The following is an 18,118-nucleotide window of genomic DNA, read 5'->3' as shown; positions in this document are numbered from 1 at the left end:
ATACCCAAGAGTCTAACCTCAAAAATGAGGTTTTTACCAGTATTTATAATAATAAAGTCCTAACAAAAGAGGGAAATCTTTTTAAGGAAAATCTTCCCAAAAATGCGTCTGAGTCGATGACCGAACCGACGGACCGTCGAGGCCCCCGTTGTTCCACACTTAGCTTCTTTTTCAGTTGCTTTCTTCTCCAACTCACTGTTACATCGACATACAAGGATGACGGTCCGTTGAGAGAACGACAGTCCATCGATGGCTTCTGTTTCTCAACGCTAAGAATATTTTCAAGTTGGGTATTGGAGCTACTTTCTGTTAACGATGATGTTTGTGCAGGACAGTCAGTCGAGAGCCTCCGTAGCCCCACACTTAGTCAGAATTCTCCTATCTTCTTTCAACAACCTTTCCTTCATAAAACAGTGGCCACCTGCAGACCGTCGAGGGGTCGATGGACCGTGATGGCTCTGTAGGTAGTCACATTTGCCGTTTCAGGACAATTCTTCTGCGTTTTCATTCTGCACATATTTCCTGCAAATAAAAAGAAAATTACATTAAAACTAATACAAAAAGGATTTATATACACACGATACTTAAGGAAAAAGTATTGAAAGTACCGTGAAGCCACGGTGCATCAACACCGTCAACATAAATTCGTTGTTTGTGCTCAAGCAACACACTATGACTTACCACAAAATCTTTGTACAAGAGTATCCTTATTTTATCTTTCGCAATCATCTGGCTATCAATCCCGATTATTTTCATTAAGTTTATGCATGCTATCACTATTAGGCTCGCTCATGTGGATCAGGCCATGACACAGACTTACCACACACCGACACCTATCCTCTTTGATCTCTCACCAAGGTACCAATTTTTTGGTATTGCAACTAGTGTCCTCACTTCAAAACAACATCCTCAATTTTCACACAATGATTTCAGTTTGAGTATAAGGATTATTTTTTTTCAACACTCTCTCTCAGAACAACTTCACAATTCATTTATACTTGTTGCCATAGGCTTGCCCTTATTTTCACTACTTAAAGTTTACCATAATAGATTCTTAGGATCACTATAGGACTTTCTTAGATTGTAACTTACGCCCTGGGTCAGGTAGGGTACATTTGGATGTATTTTAGTGACTTATTTCCCTCCTTGACATAACGGCTAAGCATCCTACCTTTTCATCATTTCTGCCCTATTTCTTAATATTCTTGTATTCTTTCACCTTGTTATTCTCCCTTCTTTCTTCTTTTGTTTAATTGACTCTTTTCTTTTCTTGCTTGTATTTTCACATTTTCAAATATTTTCTTTTCCAATTTTCTTTTAACTTTTCTTGAGTCACTTATGTTTTTTTCTTTCTCTCTCTTTGGTCTTTCAACCCCATTTTCCGGAGCATTCCTCATAATAGCCACCCTCAAATCATGGCTTTGCCATGAGTCAAGGTACACAATATCTGAAGTTGGGTCAGGGCCACGACAAGGTTTTTTTCTGCATTAGCCATCCTCAACCTATGTTTTTGGCATAAGCTGAGGTTCACATGTCCAAGGAGGGACCAGGGTCAACACATTGTTCCCAGAAAAGATCAGTTGGGGTGAAAAAGAAAGGTTTATTTTAAGATCAAATCATTTGGATCAAGAAGGGATTAATTTCATTTAGTTTTTTGTTATTTTGGCTAAAGATTAGCTACATTGAACAAGGGCCTATGATCCTTTCCTAATTGTCTATTACGACTTACTTTTGGTAGGACTAACTAGGCAAGTTGTAGCTTAGTACCAATGGTGGAATATTCAAATATTCCTCACACTCACTTGACATCTCATTACTCTACCAAATTATCAGAAATCTTGTTTGAGTTTTAGATTTAGGGTCATGCAGTGGTGTATCTCTATGTCATGCTTAGAGCCACACATTTATTAGTTACTGTGCCTAGTCATGCAGCATTTTATTTAAATCGGGATATCATTGTGTTTATCCATCATGCTTTAGAGTCCATTTCTATACTATGTACTAAAGATACCAACATGCTGGTTCAACAATAAAATAATCAGTCTCTTGGGGGAAAAGAACACAGGCAAGAAAACCCCAAAAAAGGATCGTGAGTTGGACTGCTCAGACTTCACCCTAGCATTCACTTTTCATTTACCTCACCTTCAACAAAAAAACATGCAATTGTCCCCAATGCATAAAATTATAAGACAGAGTGGTAGGTGAAGCAAACCTGAGGCACAAAGCGTCGTTGACCAACAAGTTGGCGGGTCTGATTTCCCAGAACCCGCTCCCTCTGAAGTAGGGCCACCAATAGTAGTGTCCTCATCAATGACAGAACAATCAGTAGTGCTTCTCTCAGCCTCTGCAACTCAGAAACTAGACACCCCAGCTGCCACCTCGATAGCCCTCAACTGGCGGGCCTCCTCATCAATCAGAAAGGCTCTCCTTGCAACCTCCAACTCATGGCACTCCTTCTTCCAAGACCGGGACTCATCCTCATCTCTAGTCCAGTGCCTCTTGGAACCCTCTCGTGGTGGAAGTGGTGGATGTTGACACCCATTTTTGATACCCAACCCATTTTCCTTTCCAACCCACTAAACTTAATTCCCTTCAACCCACTTTAATTAAATTCCAGGCCCACTCCCCTCCAGCCCAACACACTTCAGCAGCCCACCCTTTCAAGAAACTCAAACAATTCTCAGGCCCAATGCTTTTAATCCAAACATCCCAACCCACACTCAATAGCCCAAAACATTTAAAATACCCAACCTTCCCTTTAATCCAGCCCACCTTTTTACCCGCCCCGTCCCCATTTAACTGATCCGACCCACGACCTTCTCCCCTCACACCACGCCATAAACCCAGAAAAGAACAAAAAATTTTCCCAGAAAACAACAGAAACCCAGAACCCACGCACGACCCAAACGGAAACCCCTTCTTCCCCTCGCGTCTCCTCCCCACGCTCACTCTTTCCTCCACGTTCCTCCTCTCTCTATCGCGCGTGAAGGAATGGATTTGCGTCGTCTTCCTCTGCTATTCGTACAACAGTACGTCTCGCAGCAACGCCCCTGCAAAGAGCAAAGCGACGCGTTTTCGACCTTCCAAGCGGGAGATTGCGCCACGTCGCCTCGCAAGGACACGAACGCATCCTGGCCCTCCACCTCGCCATCAACCCGTTTTGAATGGGATATTCTGAAGCATCTAATCGGTATATTCTAAAATTTCGGATAATATTTTGGGATTTTCGAATTTTGAATAAGCAGTTGGGCCGAAAATCGCGCCTCTCGCCCAAAATTCGAAACCCTAGTCTCTCTTCTTCAGTATAAACCCCCCTGCGTCTTCAGTAAAGGGGGTTGGACATTTTTGGGATTTTTCGTTGAGAAAAAATTGAGTTGGAATTTTTTTTGGGAATCCTTGGTTTGTTCTGTTTGTTTTTTAAGAAAAATACTCCACTCCTCCTTCCTGTTTGCTTCAAACGACGAAAAGAAAAGAGAAATCGGGTTAAAGCTATTGATTAGAAAAATTTTCGATAAAAGATTCTAGCTTGTCTGTCTGTGTAGAAGAACAGAGAGAGTTTCGCGTTGGACGATTTCCTTTGAGAATTAGAGGACTGTCACGAAGAGTCATAAGAAGAGCTGATTGACCCAGCGGCATTCGTTCCGTCATCTCCGGCATTCGCGTGTTCGATTGGTGGGAGTCGTCGCTGTTTACTGCTCGTTTCCCGGCTTCGCTGCTCATCAACAGGTAAACAACTCATTTATGTAATTCTTTCGCCCCATCTTATCTCTTCGTTTTGTTTTTCGATTTCAAGAATATCCTTGTTTTTGTTGTTGTTGCTTCGTGCTTTGGATGCTGCTGCTTTCGATATATTGTTCGTCTTGTTTTGTGCTGGGTCGAATCTGCTAGGTATTAGAATGTTGGGTATGGCCTGTGTTGCCATGAATAGAAAAATGTTATACCTGCTAGTTGCTTGATTTCGAGATGCATCGTGTTATGATTCTGTTCTGTTACGTTTGCTCGTTTTGTGCTGCTCATCTGCTTGTTGTGAGTTTGTCATGGCGTAGATTTATCGTATGGATTCTGACTTAGTTCCTGTTGAGAGAGCCAAGCTCGTTTATGCCACTAATATTGGCCTTACAATCTGATTTCATGGAAAATGTTAATTTGTGTTGGATCTTTTAGCATTGCCTTTAGTTTTGCTCTAAATATTTGCCTCTTCAATTCTTATGTTTTAACTTAATATGGGTAATATCCTTCATCTTTTAGTTGCATGATAAACTTACTGTTGGGATTTATATCTTTGAGAAAATGGCAAACATGTCCACTTCTTCCCTCACTCTTTTGTTGAAGTTGGTGTTGATTTGTTTCCATTATTTATCTGTTAAGTCAAATGCAACTTTTATCGTTAGTTATTCTTTTTCGAATCCAACCATTTTTTTAGCTTTTGTTTAAAAGTAAACTATCATTGTTAATCTTTTACATTATTAAGTTGAATTGCGAGTAATTGAAAACTAGCTATGTGGTTAACTTAATGGGCACTTGTTCGATCATTAGGAAAATAAGAAGTGCAAATTTTCGTGTATTTGGATTTGCTCGGAATATATGTTTATTTTAATACGTCATAGTACTGCCTTTTTTTTTGTGCAGATTTTGTGCTTGCATTTTGTTTCATGTGCTGACTTTGCCTTTTTTCTGTGAAAATATACTTGATTTCCTATGTTTTCTCTTGTACACCCTTTAAGTTCGCTATGTTCTTTGCTTGTTTTGTGTTTTCGTGAGTAATCTGTGCATATTCTCTATGATGAATATAATAATAGGGCGTTCGTAAATCATCCCTTTGTTCATTTGTCTCTTTGGGGTTTATTGTGTACTTTAGCAAATAGCCTTATCGTGTTTTTTTTACAATCCTTATATTATCTTTCTTTGTTTGTGGCATGAAAAATCCGTTTGGGGGCTCTATGAACTTTCCCTCTTTGCAATTCGAGAGAGTCGTAAAGACTCACAAATTTCCTTCATCGAGTCAAGCCTTGAAACCGACGAAGAGATGCCGAAGATTGAAGGACTTGAAGAAGATCAATTAGAAATTTCCTCATTTTACATTCTTTGTATTTTATTTGTAATGGGCATAAGCCCTTGTAGTCTTTTTTTTTTCATTCTTCTTATTTCTTTTGTATGTTTAGAATAGGACAGGTACAAAAATGGGTTAAAAAACCCGGAAACAGGTGTGTCCAAAATTCGGTCAAGGCGGACAGAACCCGAATTTGGACCCAAAATCTCTCTCTCTCTCTCTCTCTCTCTCTCTCTCTATTTCGCTTTGCCACTTGCTTATATTTCGCTTTGAATGCCTTATTCCAGGGTTAGAATAACTCCAAACCCCCCATCGAACGCCTTTTTGCTTTATCAAATTCAAAACTTAAAATTGAAACTTCAAAATAATTAGAGATTTAAATTTGAAAGTTGCTTAAGTTTAAAGGGTTTATGTAAAAATTTAAATTTTTAAAAACAAAATTGCAAATTAGTAAAGTTCTTCTATATAAAATCTATATAAGTTTAACTTCGAAACAGATTCGCAAATTGCAAGATAAACAATAAACATTTCAAAGCTTGAAAGTTCGCCTAAGGTAATATTGTGATAAGTTCAAAATAACAAAAATTCGCAAAAGTTAATAAAAATAGTCAAAAGTTAATCGCTGGAAAACCGTAAGTTAGCGGAGTGTCTTAGGTGCCTTACACCTTCCTAAGACACTAATAAGAATCCCGAACCCCCTAAAATATTTTCAAAACAAATTTTTCTGCTTAAGTTGTTTTGGAAATAAGTTTTCTTGATTTTTCTTAAAAAATTAAGTGGCGACTCCTAAAAGTCGAAAATATCTTTAAAAATAAAATAAACTCTTTCGAAATTACATATTTTTTTTTTGATAAAACAGAAATGGCGACTCTGCTGGGGACTGTTTGGAGGATTCTAACCCTAAGACTAACTATTTGACTAACTTGTAATTAATTGTTTAGTTGTTTAAATACTTAGTTTTTTTAGAAGTTGCATTTTCATGGCATAAATTCCGCCAAACGGCAAATAGTTGCATTAGGAAACAGAAGTTACACGGCTTACCGCGACTTCTCTCAGAAATACCCCAAGAACTCGTTTGGGAGTATCGAATAAATAGTTGGAATGCGGTCATCCGACGTTATTCGATAGCTCCACCCCGATGTTTGTCCGACTCGGGTAACCGTCTATTTGAAAACAATTCTAGAAAAGCCTAAGATAGAGCGAGACCAAAACCAAAATTAGGCATCAGCCTAGGACGACTTAATACCCAAGGCGTATTAAGTCGATTTTAGTAGAAAACCACCAAATCGCGTCTAAGGTCTTCGACCTCACGACGCATCATGTTATTTGACATTCAAAAATGTATGTGTGAAAACCAACTTGGGAGTAGGGGAAAGTCTAACGGGTTTCGGTTTTGCAGATATGGACCGCTTCCCCAAATTCGACATGGTCATCTCCGCGCCACCCCAACTGACAATGTGGCACAACGACTTAGACGGAGATCATAGGCGGACCCTCAACAAGTATGTAGGGGCTTTGACCGAGCTAATCAACATGGACGGTTGGCCAGAGTTGATCGAGGTGCTTACAGGGTACTGGGACAGCCAGAGGATGGTCTTCCATTTCGGAACGGCTGAAATTACCCCGACGATAGAAGAGATAAGGGATTGCATAGACACCGTGGGCACGGGCCTAGAAAGAAGAGCCCGAAAATAGGAGGACGTGTTTATCCCCAACAAACCTTCCGTTGAGAACATCTCGGATTGGTTAGGGCTAAGAAAGGATTTCACTTACTGGTGTCAAGACTCGCACATAATGTTCAGAGACCTCTACGTCAGATTCGGACACGCGAGTTTCTATGCCGCGTATAATCGGGAATTTAAAATTTCCTACAGGGAGTGGAACGAGCTTTGCCCGTTGGCGTTTGCCGTAGCCTTGTTGGGAACAATGGTCTTCCCGCACGGCCCGAGCCTAAGCATCAACACCAGAGTCATAACACTCGTCCATACGCTGTTCAAGGGTTACGAAAACCAAGGAACGACAAAGTATTACTCCGTTGTCGGACATATATCGCGCTTTGGGTAAGTGCAAAGAGGGACATCGGTACTTCCAGGGGTGTAATCTGCTCCTCCAATGGTGGATTCTCAGCCACACTTGGCGAAGGGTGCTGGAACTCGAGAATTGCACACTCTCGACAACAAGAACACCCTCAAGGACCTAAACGACTTACTATTCTGGGCAAACATGAACAATCGGAGAACGAGAGGGAGATGGGCCCAAATTTTCTCCGAGTTAAGAGAAGAGGACCTCCAATGGATGCTCGACCGCTTCATATCCAAGGAAGTTGTCGTAGAGGGTCGTAGATGCGCCGTGCTCCCTCTACCCGACATTCGAGGAATCCGTCCTTACGCGCCATTCCGAGTCTTGCGACAGTTCGGAAGAAAACAGACTGTGCCCAGAGAAGCATATTATGGCGCTTATGTGTACGACATTGGGGACGACAGAGTGGACGACGCTACAGAGATGCTCAGAGAATGGAAGAATGCCAAGCGCATGGGCAAAGCACTATCGCCCCTGACCGATTCAACGCTGGATGTGACGAAGGTTACAAAGCATGGTTGAAGAGGGATATACAAAATATCTCCTTTCAGATTCCGCGCATCTTTCGCAGCGTGACAGACAAAGAGGCCAAAGCAGTGGCCGAATTGCGAGAGTTAAAGGAAGAGGCTAATGAGGTCTATGCCAAATTCGTAGAGAATCAAGACGCACTCGAGAGGGCAACTCGAGAAATCGAGAGACTGAGGCAGCGGTATGATGAGTTTGATAGCTGGATTAAGCAGAAGATCGAGATGATGCGATACGAGAGTCTGGAAGACAAAGGGCGTCTGGGTGAAGGTTTTCTGTTGATGCTGAGGTACATGTTCCAACAGCACAAAATCCAGAAAGACGACGACGGAGCGGGACCATCCGGAGCAGCATAGTGGATATCGCCCCTGCGCGGGTTTTTCTTTGTCTGTATTTGCATTATTTTAGCCCCTGCGTGGGCCTGATATTATTGCACTTTCTAAATAGCCCCTGCGTGGGTTTGTCTATTTCTCTTTTCGAACATTTTACTCATTATTAAGCATTATTTTGGGGGGAATCATTTTAATTTGGTTTAAATTCACACGTACATCATTCGAATGCGCTAGGCCTACCCCTGGCACAAAAGGGTCCCCATGCATGATTAGGACGCGATATATGTGTATTTAAATGCTTATGTGTTACGTTGCTTTGAATGAGGATATCGTAAACCCACTCCTAGCCAAAATTCCAAAGAGTATTCAGAAGACACTATTACAAATGTCCGACCAAAATCCCCAAGTCTCAAGTTTCTCACTCGAAAGTCCGTATCCCATACCACAAATCCTAAATACCGCTCTATCATCTCAGGAAAGGTGAATCACCGCTATGGACAAAGGCAAGAACGTCCAGACGGAGCTCACTGGGGAGGAATTACGAAGAAAGATCGAGCGAATCACTCGAGAAATTCATAAGATTAAGGAGGAGGGACTTAAAGTAGACATGACCACGGCAATCTACAAAGCTGCGGTCACGACCTTGGATGAAGATCTGGCGTCGCAGATAAGAAGAAAGAAGGAGGTTGAGATGGAAACTGAAAGCCTAAGGAAAAGGTTGAACTTGCTTCGTTTGGAGATACGCGAAGGAAAGGCGAGAGAGGCGAAGATAGATATCGAGACTGCCGTGTTGTTGGCCAGAAGTGCGGCGCTCGACGAGGAATTGGTGACCCGTGGCAACTTAAAGGGAGGAAAATACCTCGCCCGTGATCAGGGAGCAGATAACAGTGGCCCCGACCGTGAAGTAATTGAGGAGGACGATGAGGAGGAAATCGTCTATAAGCCTCCATTCCCGACTGTTTGAGAGGAAAGGAATGACGCAGCCACGAGACCAGAAATCATCAAAATGTTGTCTTCTAGGAATTTCAATGTTGTTTTTTTCAATTCCCTTGTAATCGCAATGAAAGAATGAATGAAAATATTCAAACTACGTCGGGCCTGAATTCTCCTTGTGAGATACGTAGGCAGCCTTCCCGGCCCGGCCCCTATCACCGAAAATTTTCATTCTCCTCCGTGTTTCGGAGATGCGAAGATAAGATCAACGGGCACCAAAAAGCAGCTGCAAGAAGACCATAGCTCAACGTGATTCGGCCTCCCCGAGATGACGTCAAAACAAGCAAACTCCTGTTTGTTCAACAATATACTTCCGTCCTCATACGTGGGTTAAGATGTCCTCAAACAAAACAACTTGTGTGTTTATCTGCTTTCTGTGCGATACTATGTATTTTGTACTCTTAATATGCGCTAACAAATTTGCCTTTGAGTTGTTTCATCTCTCAGGTACCATTAACTGATCTGTGTCGATAAAAGCTGGCAGATCACCCCTACTTCACCAGATCAAAAGGTCCCGCAGATTCCTTCCCCGGACCAAACGCAAATACAGCCATGGGAGACAACAATGAAGAAGTCAGCCTCACAGATGTCGTGGTGGCTCAGCCCACCGTGGCAGAGCAGAATGAGCTTATTGCGCAGCTGATGCAGCAAATAGCTGACATGAGGGTCGAGATGCAACGAAGGCAAGATACGCCTCCACCCGGGTTTGGCCCCAACTTTATCGACGCAAGACCTCCTACGTACTTCCCCTCGTCCAACTTGGATCCTACTCAGCACCGTCCATCGACACCCGTGCACAACCCGTCTGGGGTAGATATGACAACCCAAAACCCCCAATACCCGTCAGTCTCCTATCAAACTCCCTCACCACTCCCAAACAACCCCCCACAAATACCACCACATCCCCAAAACACTCAAACAACCCCACTACCCCAAAATCAGACCCAAAATCCAACCGCCTTCAATTCCCAAACACCACATCCCCACTTGACCCAAAATACCAATCCCCAAAATTATCCGCAAAACTATCAAACCGCACAGAACGTCCCAAGCCCTTCCATAGCTCCACCCCTCCCCAAAAGAACCACTTTCCAAGTCCCTGTCCCGGCCGAGCATGAGGTGCACGGCTCCGAGTTGGACCATTACGAGGAGCAAGAAAGAGAGTGGAGGGCAAGGGAAGAAGCGAAGGTAGACATAAAAGAGGAGATCAAAAGGGCAATGAAAGAATTGCAATGCACTCCAGACGTCGCCGGGTTAAGCTACGCAGAACTATGCATTCACCCAGACTTGAACCTGCCTGAAGGGTTCAAGATCCCGAAGTTTGATACCTTCGGAGGGGTGGGCAACCCCATGGCACACATAAGAGCGTACTGTGACCAACTCGTGGGAGTTGGCAAAGATGAAGCGTTGCTGATGAGGTTGTTCAGCCGGAGCCTGTGCGGTGAGGCCCTGGAATGGTTCACGTCACACGAGACTCGACAATGGCCCAGTTGGAGCGCATTGGCTAAGGATTTCATCGACAGATTTGCATACAACGTCGAGATAGTCCCTGATCGGTACTCCTTGGAGAAGATGAAGCAGAAATCCACAGAGAGCTATCGGGAATTCGCATACAGATGGAGGAAAGAGGCAGCGAGGGTGAGGCCTCCGATGACAGAAAAAGAGATTGTAGAGGTGTTCGTACGGGTGCAAGAGCCCGAGTACTATGACAGGATCATCTTGTTAATCGGCGCCAAGTTCGCCGAGATAGTGAAAGTGGGTGAGACTATCGAGGATGGCCTGAAGTCGGGAAAGATAGCCCGAGTGTCTGCATCGCCTGGATCTTCCGGACTTGTGAGGAAGAACAGAGAAGAGGTCGCCGCCATCTCATACGGGGGAAGAAAAGTCCCCAGGAATTTACCACGTCCCCAAAACCGCTCCAACCCTCCATCAAAGCCTCATCAAGCCCACCGTCCACAATCAAATCATTCCGGCCACTACAATCCTGCCCCCACTTATCCAGATGCCCAGATTTTATCCTATCAGAATCTACCCCCAATTCCCCAAAATTTTCCCTCCGTATATCCAAACTACCCCCAAGCTTATCAAGTCCCTCCCCATTACCAGAATGTCGCTCCCAGCTGCGCTAATGCACAACCAAGCTATCGAGCACCGTCCCCCGCATACCAAATACAAACCCCAGCATATCAAAGCCCCCATCCAAATTACCAAGCCCCAATGCCAAACTATCAAACAAATCCCTACCCCAGAACCCAAGCTCCACGACCAAATGCCCGCAGTTATCAACAAGTCCCCCCCCTCAGCAGAGCGGGTATGATCCCCCTCGCCCCAAGTTTGAGAAGAAGCCCTCTAGAAGCTTCACCGCGTTGGCTGAAAGCAGAACCAAGTTGTTCGAAAGATTGTCCGCGGCCGGGTACATCCACCCTGTGGGGCCCAAGCCCGTGGATGTCAACTCCAGATTCTACAGACCGGAGCAGAGATGTGCTTATCATTCCAACAGTGTTGGACATGATACAGAAGATTGTATTAATCTCAAGCACAAGATCCAAGACTTGATTGACCAGGAAGTGGTCTCCCTTCAGCCTGCGGCGCCAAACATCAACACGAATCCGTTGCCAAATCATGGGGGTGGGAACACCAACATGATAGAAACAGACGAAGATGAGCGTGAGGCTAAGAGGATTACTCCTGTTGAGCCAGAAGACTTGGAAAAGGCCGTCGCTTCTTTAAGCGTCAGGGAAAAAGGAGAGTTCGTCATTCTGACACCTGCAAAGGCTGTTGCCTTGGTGCCCTCAAAGACTCTCGCCAAACCCAAGTTTGTGATAGAAACGGCCGCGGCTCAAGGCATGACTAGATCTGGCAGATGTTACACTCCTGACGAGCTTGCTCTCGGAGGACCAAATAAAGATCATGCTAAGAGACCCATAAGTGACGCAGAAGCCGAGGAGTTCTGGAGAAGAATGCAGCCTAAAGACTACTCCATCGTTAAGCACTTGGAGAAGACTCCAGCCCAGATTCTGTGTGGGCCCTGCTGATGAACTCCTGGTCCCACAGACAGGCTTTGATGAAAGCCCTGGATGACACATATGTGCCCTCGGGTACGAGCAGCGATAATGTAGCTGCTATGATTCACCAGGTCATTCGGGGACACCGCATCAGTTTCTGCGATGATGAACTGCCGGCCGAAGGGAGGTCCCATAACAAAGCCCTACACATCACCGTGATATGTCGCGGAAAGGTCGTCAACCGTGTTCTGGTAGACGACGGATCTGGTTTGAACATATGCCCCCTGTCCACATTGAAGCAGCTGAGGTTTGACCTCGAAAAGTTGGAGCAAAATTAGGTCAATGTGAGAGCATTCGACGGTGTGCAGAGAGACACGTTAGGAGCGGTAAACTTGACCATCCAGATGGGCCCCGCGGAGTTCGAGGCAAAGTTCCAGGTGTTGGATATCGACACCAGCTATTACCTCCTTTTGGGAAGGCCATTCATTCACCTGGCTGGAGCCGTCCCCTCCACTCTCCACCAAATGATGAAACTGGTGTGGAAAGATGAAGAACTGGTTATCCATGGTGATAAGGGCCACTCAGGAAAGCAGGTGCCGGTCTTGGACGAGACGCCGCAAGGTTCGGACTTCTACACGGTGGAGTTGGTAAATCCCACCGATGAGGGCTTGGTCCCGCAGACTCCCATGCCGGACGTGTACAGAATGATCGCCACGGTAATGCTGCAGAGTGGATTCGAACCAGGTTTCGGATTAGGAAGGAATGCCCAAGGGATCATCGAGCCAGTTCCGGTCCTTGCTACAGGATCAAAGTATGGTTTGGGGTACATCCCCACAGATGATGATGTGAAGATGAAGAGGAGAAAGGACCAAGAGTTGACCAAACCGATCCCACATCTCTATCAATCCTTTCCAGTCCGGGAGCATGCCGAGCCTGAAGACAATGGGGAAGGAATCTGTGACCTTTTCGAGGAGATTCACGCTGTTATCGAGGAGGAGGTCGAGCCAGCTGACATTCGTGATGCGGAACCAGGGGAGATGCTGCAGATTGGACTTCCACGCCAATTCTGATGTCTCGGACTCTTTGGTAGAAAGGAATTGTTTTATGCATATTAAAATCGATGGTCGTCCAGAAGAGGCCCGAGACCCACCATTTCTGCATTTTCTTAATTGCTTGAATTTTGAATTTTCGTCGTGATGTTTAAAAAGGGCGACATGGCCCTGTGCCATGACCCAAGTTTGCATTTTGTTTGATTTAAATGAAAGCCTCCTTATTTTGACTTTGTTTATTTAATTGCTTGTTATATTTTACTTCCCTAATTTTGTCTGTTTATGATTTCAGTAACGTAAGTTACAAACCTGCCAATGTCATGTCATGTCATGAGCTAAACGAGCAAAATGAGGCAAATGACGATGAGGTTGACGACTATGAAGAAAGTGGGGAACCAGACTATGTTGCAGAAGAATTTTGACAGTTCGAGAATCAACATAAACCGAATCTGGAAGAAACAGAGACAGTGAATTTGGGAGATTCAGAATGTGCCAAAGAGGTTAAGATCAGCACTCACCTGAATGAAACTCAGAAGGAGAGCCTGGTTCATTTGCTTGCCGAATACAGTGATGTGTTTGTTTGGGAAGTCGGTGATATGCAGGGTTTGAGTACTGATGTTGTATCCCATAAGCTACCTATCAACCCAGGGTTCGAGCCGGTGAAACAAAAGACTCGGAAATTCAAGACTGAGTTGAGTTTGAAGATTAAGGAGGAAATCACCAAGCAGATAGAGTCTCGATTGGTAGAAGTAACGTAGTATCCCACCTGGTTGGCAAATGTCGTTCCGGTCGCCAAGAAAGATGGGAAAATCAGGATTTGTGTTGATTATAGAGACCTCAACAAGGCTAGTCCGAAGGATAATTTTCCGTTGCCGAATATCCATATTTTGATTGACAACTGTGCCAAACATGAGATGCAGTCATTTGTGGACTGTTACGCAGGTTATCACCAAATCTTGATGGATGAAGAGGACGCAGAAAAAACGGCATTCATCACACCTTGGGGTGTGTATCACTACAGGGTAATGCCGTTCGACCTGAAGAACGCTGGTGCCACTTACATGAGAGCTATGACGACTATTTTCCACGACATGATTCACAAAGAGATTGAGGTGTACGTGGACGGCGTCATAATCAAATCCCGCGAGAGTTCGGATCATTTGACACACCTGAGAAAATTCTTTGAACGTTTGCGTCGGTACAACTTGAAGCTAAATCCCGCCAAATGTGCTTTTGGAGTCCCAGCTAGGAAGTTGTTGGGGTTTATAGTCAGCAGAAGAGGTATTGAGCTCGACCCTTCCAAGATCAAAGCGATTCAAGAGTTACCTCCGCTAAAAACGAGAAAAGAGGTGATGAGTTTCTTGGGAAGGTTAAACTATATCAGCCGGTTTATAGCGCAATCGACAGTGGTGTGTGAGCCTATTTTCAGGTTGCTGAAGAAAGACGCCCCGACTAAGTGGACTGAGGAGTGCCAGACCGCTTTCGACGCTATTAAGAGCTATTTGTCCAACCCACCTGTATTGGTTCCGCCATGAGAAGGAAGTCCTTTGTTACTGTATTTGTCTGTTTCAGATAGTGCCTTTGGATGTGTACTCGGTCAACACGACGAAACAGGAAAGAAGGAAAAGGCCATCTACTACATAAGCAAGAAATTTACTCCGTACGAGTCTCGTTACACTCTGCTGGAAAGAACATGTTGTGCTCTGACGTGGCTTGCCCAGAAGCTGAGGCACTATTTGTCATCGTATACCACGTATCTCATTTCCAGAATGGATCCATTGAAGTACATTTTCCAGAAAGCGATGCCGACTGGAAAGTTAGCTAAATGGCAAATGTTGTTGAGTGAGTTTGATATCGTGTACGTGACCCAGAAGGCAATAAAGGCACAAGCCTTGGCTGATCATCTTGCGGAAAATCTCGTTGACGAAGAATATGAACCTCTCAAGACATATTTTCACGATGAAGAAGTGTCATTTGTGGGTGAAGATATTTCTGAAGCATACCCAGGTTGGAGATTATTCTTTGACGGAGCGGCGAATCACCAGGGTAAAGGTGATGGAGCGGTCTTAGTATCAGAATCTGGTCAGCATTATCCTATGGCAGCTAAACTGCGATTCAACTGCACAAACAACATGGCTGAATACGAAGCTTGTATTCTTGGTTTAAAAATGGCCATCGACATGAATGTTTACGAGTTGCTGGTTATTGGAGATTCAGACCTTTTGATTCATCAAGTTAAAGGAGAATGGGCTGTGAAGAACCCGAAAATTGTACCTTACGTACAGTGCGTGCAAAATCTGTGCAAAAGGTTCCGCAAGATCGAGTTCAGACATACTCCCAGAGTACAGAATGAATTAGCTGATGCTCTTGCCACCATCGCTTCAATGATCAAACATCCGGATACTGATTACATTGACCCGCTGGATATAGAGTTGAAGGAACATCCAGTCCATTGTTCACACGTGGAATCAGAACCAGATGGTTTGCCTTGGTATTTTGACATAAAAAGATACTTGGAGTCTGGGACATATCCAGAAGACGCTACATCTAATCAGAAGAAGTCGATACGTCGTATGGCTCTCAATTTCTTTCTGAATGGAGAAGTCCAGTATAGGCGGACTCCATATTTGGGCCTTTTAAGATGCGTGGACGCTGTTGAAGCTGTGAGACTTATTGAACAAATACATGCTGGAGTTTGCGGTACACACATGAATGGGCTTACTTTGGCGAGAAAGGTTCTTCGAGCTGGTTATTTCTGGATGACTATGGAGAATGACTGTTGCAAGTTCGTGCAAAAATGCCACAAACGTCAAGTGCACGGCGATCTGATACGGGTGCCACCTCACGAACTTAATGCTATGAGTTCACCTTGGCCATTTGTAGCTTGGGGAATGAACGTCATTGGTCCCATAGAGCCGGCCGCTTCTAACGGACACAGATTCATTTTGGTCGCCATCGACTATTTCACCAAATGGGTGGAAGCAGCCTCTTACAAGTCGGTAACCAAGAAAGTGGTGGCCGATTTTGTCCGCAACAATCTGATATGCAGGTTTGGAGTTCCAGAATCCATCATCACTGATAACGGTGCAAATCTCAACAGTCATCTGATGAAAGAGATATGTGAACAATTTAAGATTATTCACCGGAGGTCAACTGCTTATCGCCCTCAAATGAACGAAGCTGTAGAGGCCGCCAACAAGAATATCAAGAAGATTTTGAGGAAGATGATTGACAAACAGCGAGGTTGGCACGAAATGTTGCCATATGCTCTACTAGGTTATCGAACGACGGTCAGAACATCGACTGGGGATACTCCGTACTTGCTAGTATACGGAACAGAGGCAGTCGTGCCTGTTGAAGTCGAGATACCGTCCTTAAGGATCATCCAAGAAGCTGAGTTAAGCAACGCTGAGTGGGTTAGCAAACGGATTGATCAACTGGCTTTGATTGATGAAAAAAGAATGGTCGCTGTTTGCCATGGCCAGTTATACAGACAGAGAATGACTCGCGCTTTTCACAAAAGAGTAAGAGCCAGAAATTTTGAAGTAGGTCAGTTGGTTCTTAAGCGTATTTTTCCTAATCAAGACGAGCACAAAGGAAAGTTCGCACCAAACTGGCAAGGTCCTTACATGGTTCGTAAAGTACTATCGGGTGGTGCTTTGGTCCTGTCGGAGATGGATGGCACTGTATGGCCCAAACCTATCAACTCAGATGCGGTCAAGAGATACTATGCGTGAGGTTTCGCTTTACATTTTTCCTTCATTTACTTGTAATTGCTCTGTTTGCTTGTATTTGTTCAATTTGAATTCTTATCCCTCTTGTAACGAACTACGTCTGACCTGAATTCTCGAGAGCGAGATACGTAGGCGGCCTATGTCGGCTTCGGTCACCCCGTTTATCCCCTTTAATCATTTCTTTGTATCTGAACTACGTTCGACCTAAATTCTCAAGAATGAGATACGTAGGCGGCCTTTGTCGGCCTCGGTCGGTTTCTTTGTAAATTCTATTCTTGTTAACCTTTAAGGGGGAACTACGTTTGACCTGATTCCTGCCTCAACGGGATACGTAGGCGCCACAAGGGCTCGGTCATATCTCTCGTAAGATTTCTATTCCCCTTTACAGTAGAACAGGGACAGAATTTTTGAGAGGGACACAAAAATTCTCCAGAAGAAGTCTCCTCTTCAGCAAGTCAGACAAAAGACATTTCGAGATTTGCGACTGGGACAGAATTCTTGAGAAGATCTCAAAAATTCCGCGATCTTTCGTTCACAACGGAAAGATGAGCAAGATAGTAAACTGGGACAGAAATTTTGAGGATGGCCTCAAAATTTCGTCATGGGTCCTCCCTGTGAGTCCGGAATGCCTCTGAAACTCATCAGCAAATGCCGGACTCAAAGGAGCTCGTTAAGCCTGATATGACATGACTTGGCAGTGACTTTTTCAAGATACTATTTCTTAAAAATTTCTTGTTTTTCTTAAAATTGCCCTTTTATGTTTCATTTGTTTTGGCATAAGATATTTTCTTATCTATCAAGAGTCGGGAAATCGAGAAATCAACCGGAGATATCAAGACAAGGAGCAAACAATCGAAGGGATCGACACAGATCAGTATGTTTAAAACTGATAATTTTTCTGTGGATGCAGGTTTATAGCTTTGCTTCGAAGTCGGCCGAATTCTTCCGATGGATGAATACGGAGAAGGAGAAAACTATCTCCAAAACCAGTGATTTTATTGAAAGCAGGAAGCATTTCATATCGTTTATGTCAAGATGCTTGTGAATGTGTTTGTTTATTTCAAGCCATTCCCCAATATATGAAATTTACAAAGTGCCTGGCCAGATTCAAAGGTGAATCAAACAGGAATCTCAGCGAAGATTTCACGATTTCTATAGAAGACGCTATTTGCATTGCGTTATCAAAGCAAGATGATTATTGTCGATCAAGACAATGCATTACCTCAGAAGAGACAGTTATGCAATTATTATTTTATCATTATCGGTCAAGTTGATATATTATTTGGAGATTGTCTTGCCGTTACTATCCACGGGGGCGATATAAATATTCATGCATCGCGGAATTTATACA

The 18,118-nt window shown here is 44.0% G+C and overlaps 1 pseudogene; it reads left to right on the top strand.

Annotated features, from left to right (window-relative positions):
* The first annotated feature begins 13,198 nt into the window (after nucleotides 1-13,198).
* On the top strand, nucleotides 13,199-16,770 carry LOC107006134 (annotated as a pseudogene).
* The last annotated feature ends 1,348 nt before the right edge of the window (nucleotides 16,771-18,118 follow it).

The sequence above is a fragment of the Solanum pennellii genome, chromosome 12 (genome assembly GCF_001406875.1).
Source record: "Solanum pennellii chromosome 12, SPENNV200".
In the NCBI taxonomy this organism is placed as follows: domain Eukaryota; kingdom Viridiplantae; phylum Streptophyta; class Magnoliopsida; order Solanales; family Solanaceae; genus Solanum; species Solanum pennellii.
Note: the sequence above shows the minus strand (reverse complement) of the source record. Positions and strands in the feature narration are given on the sequence as shown.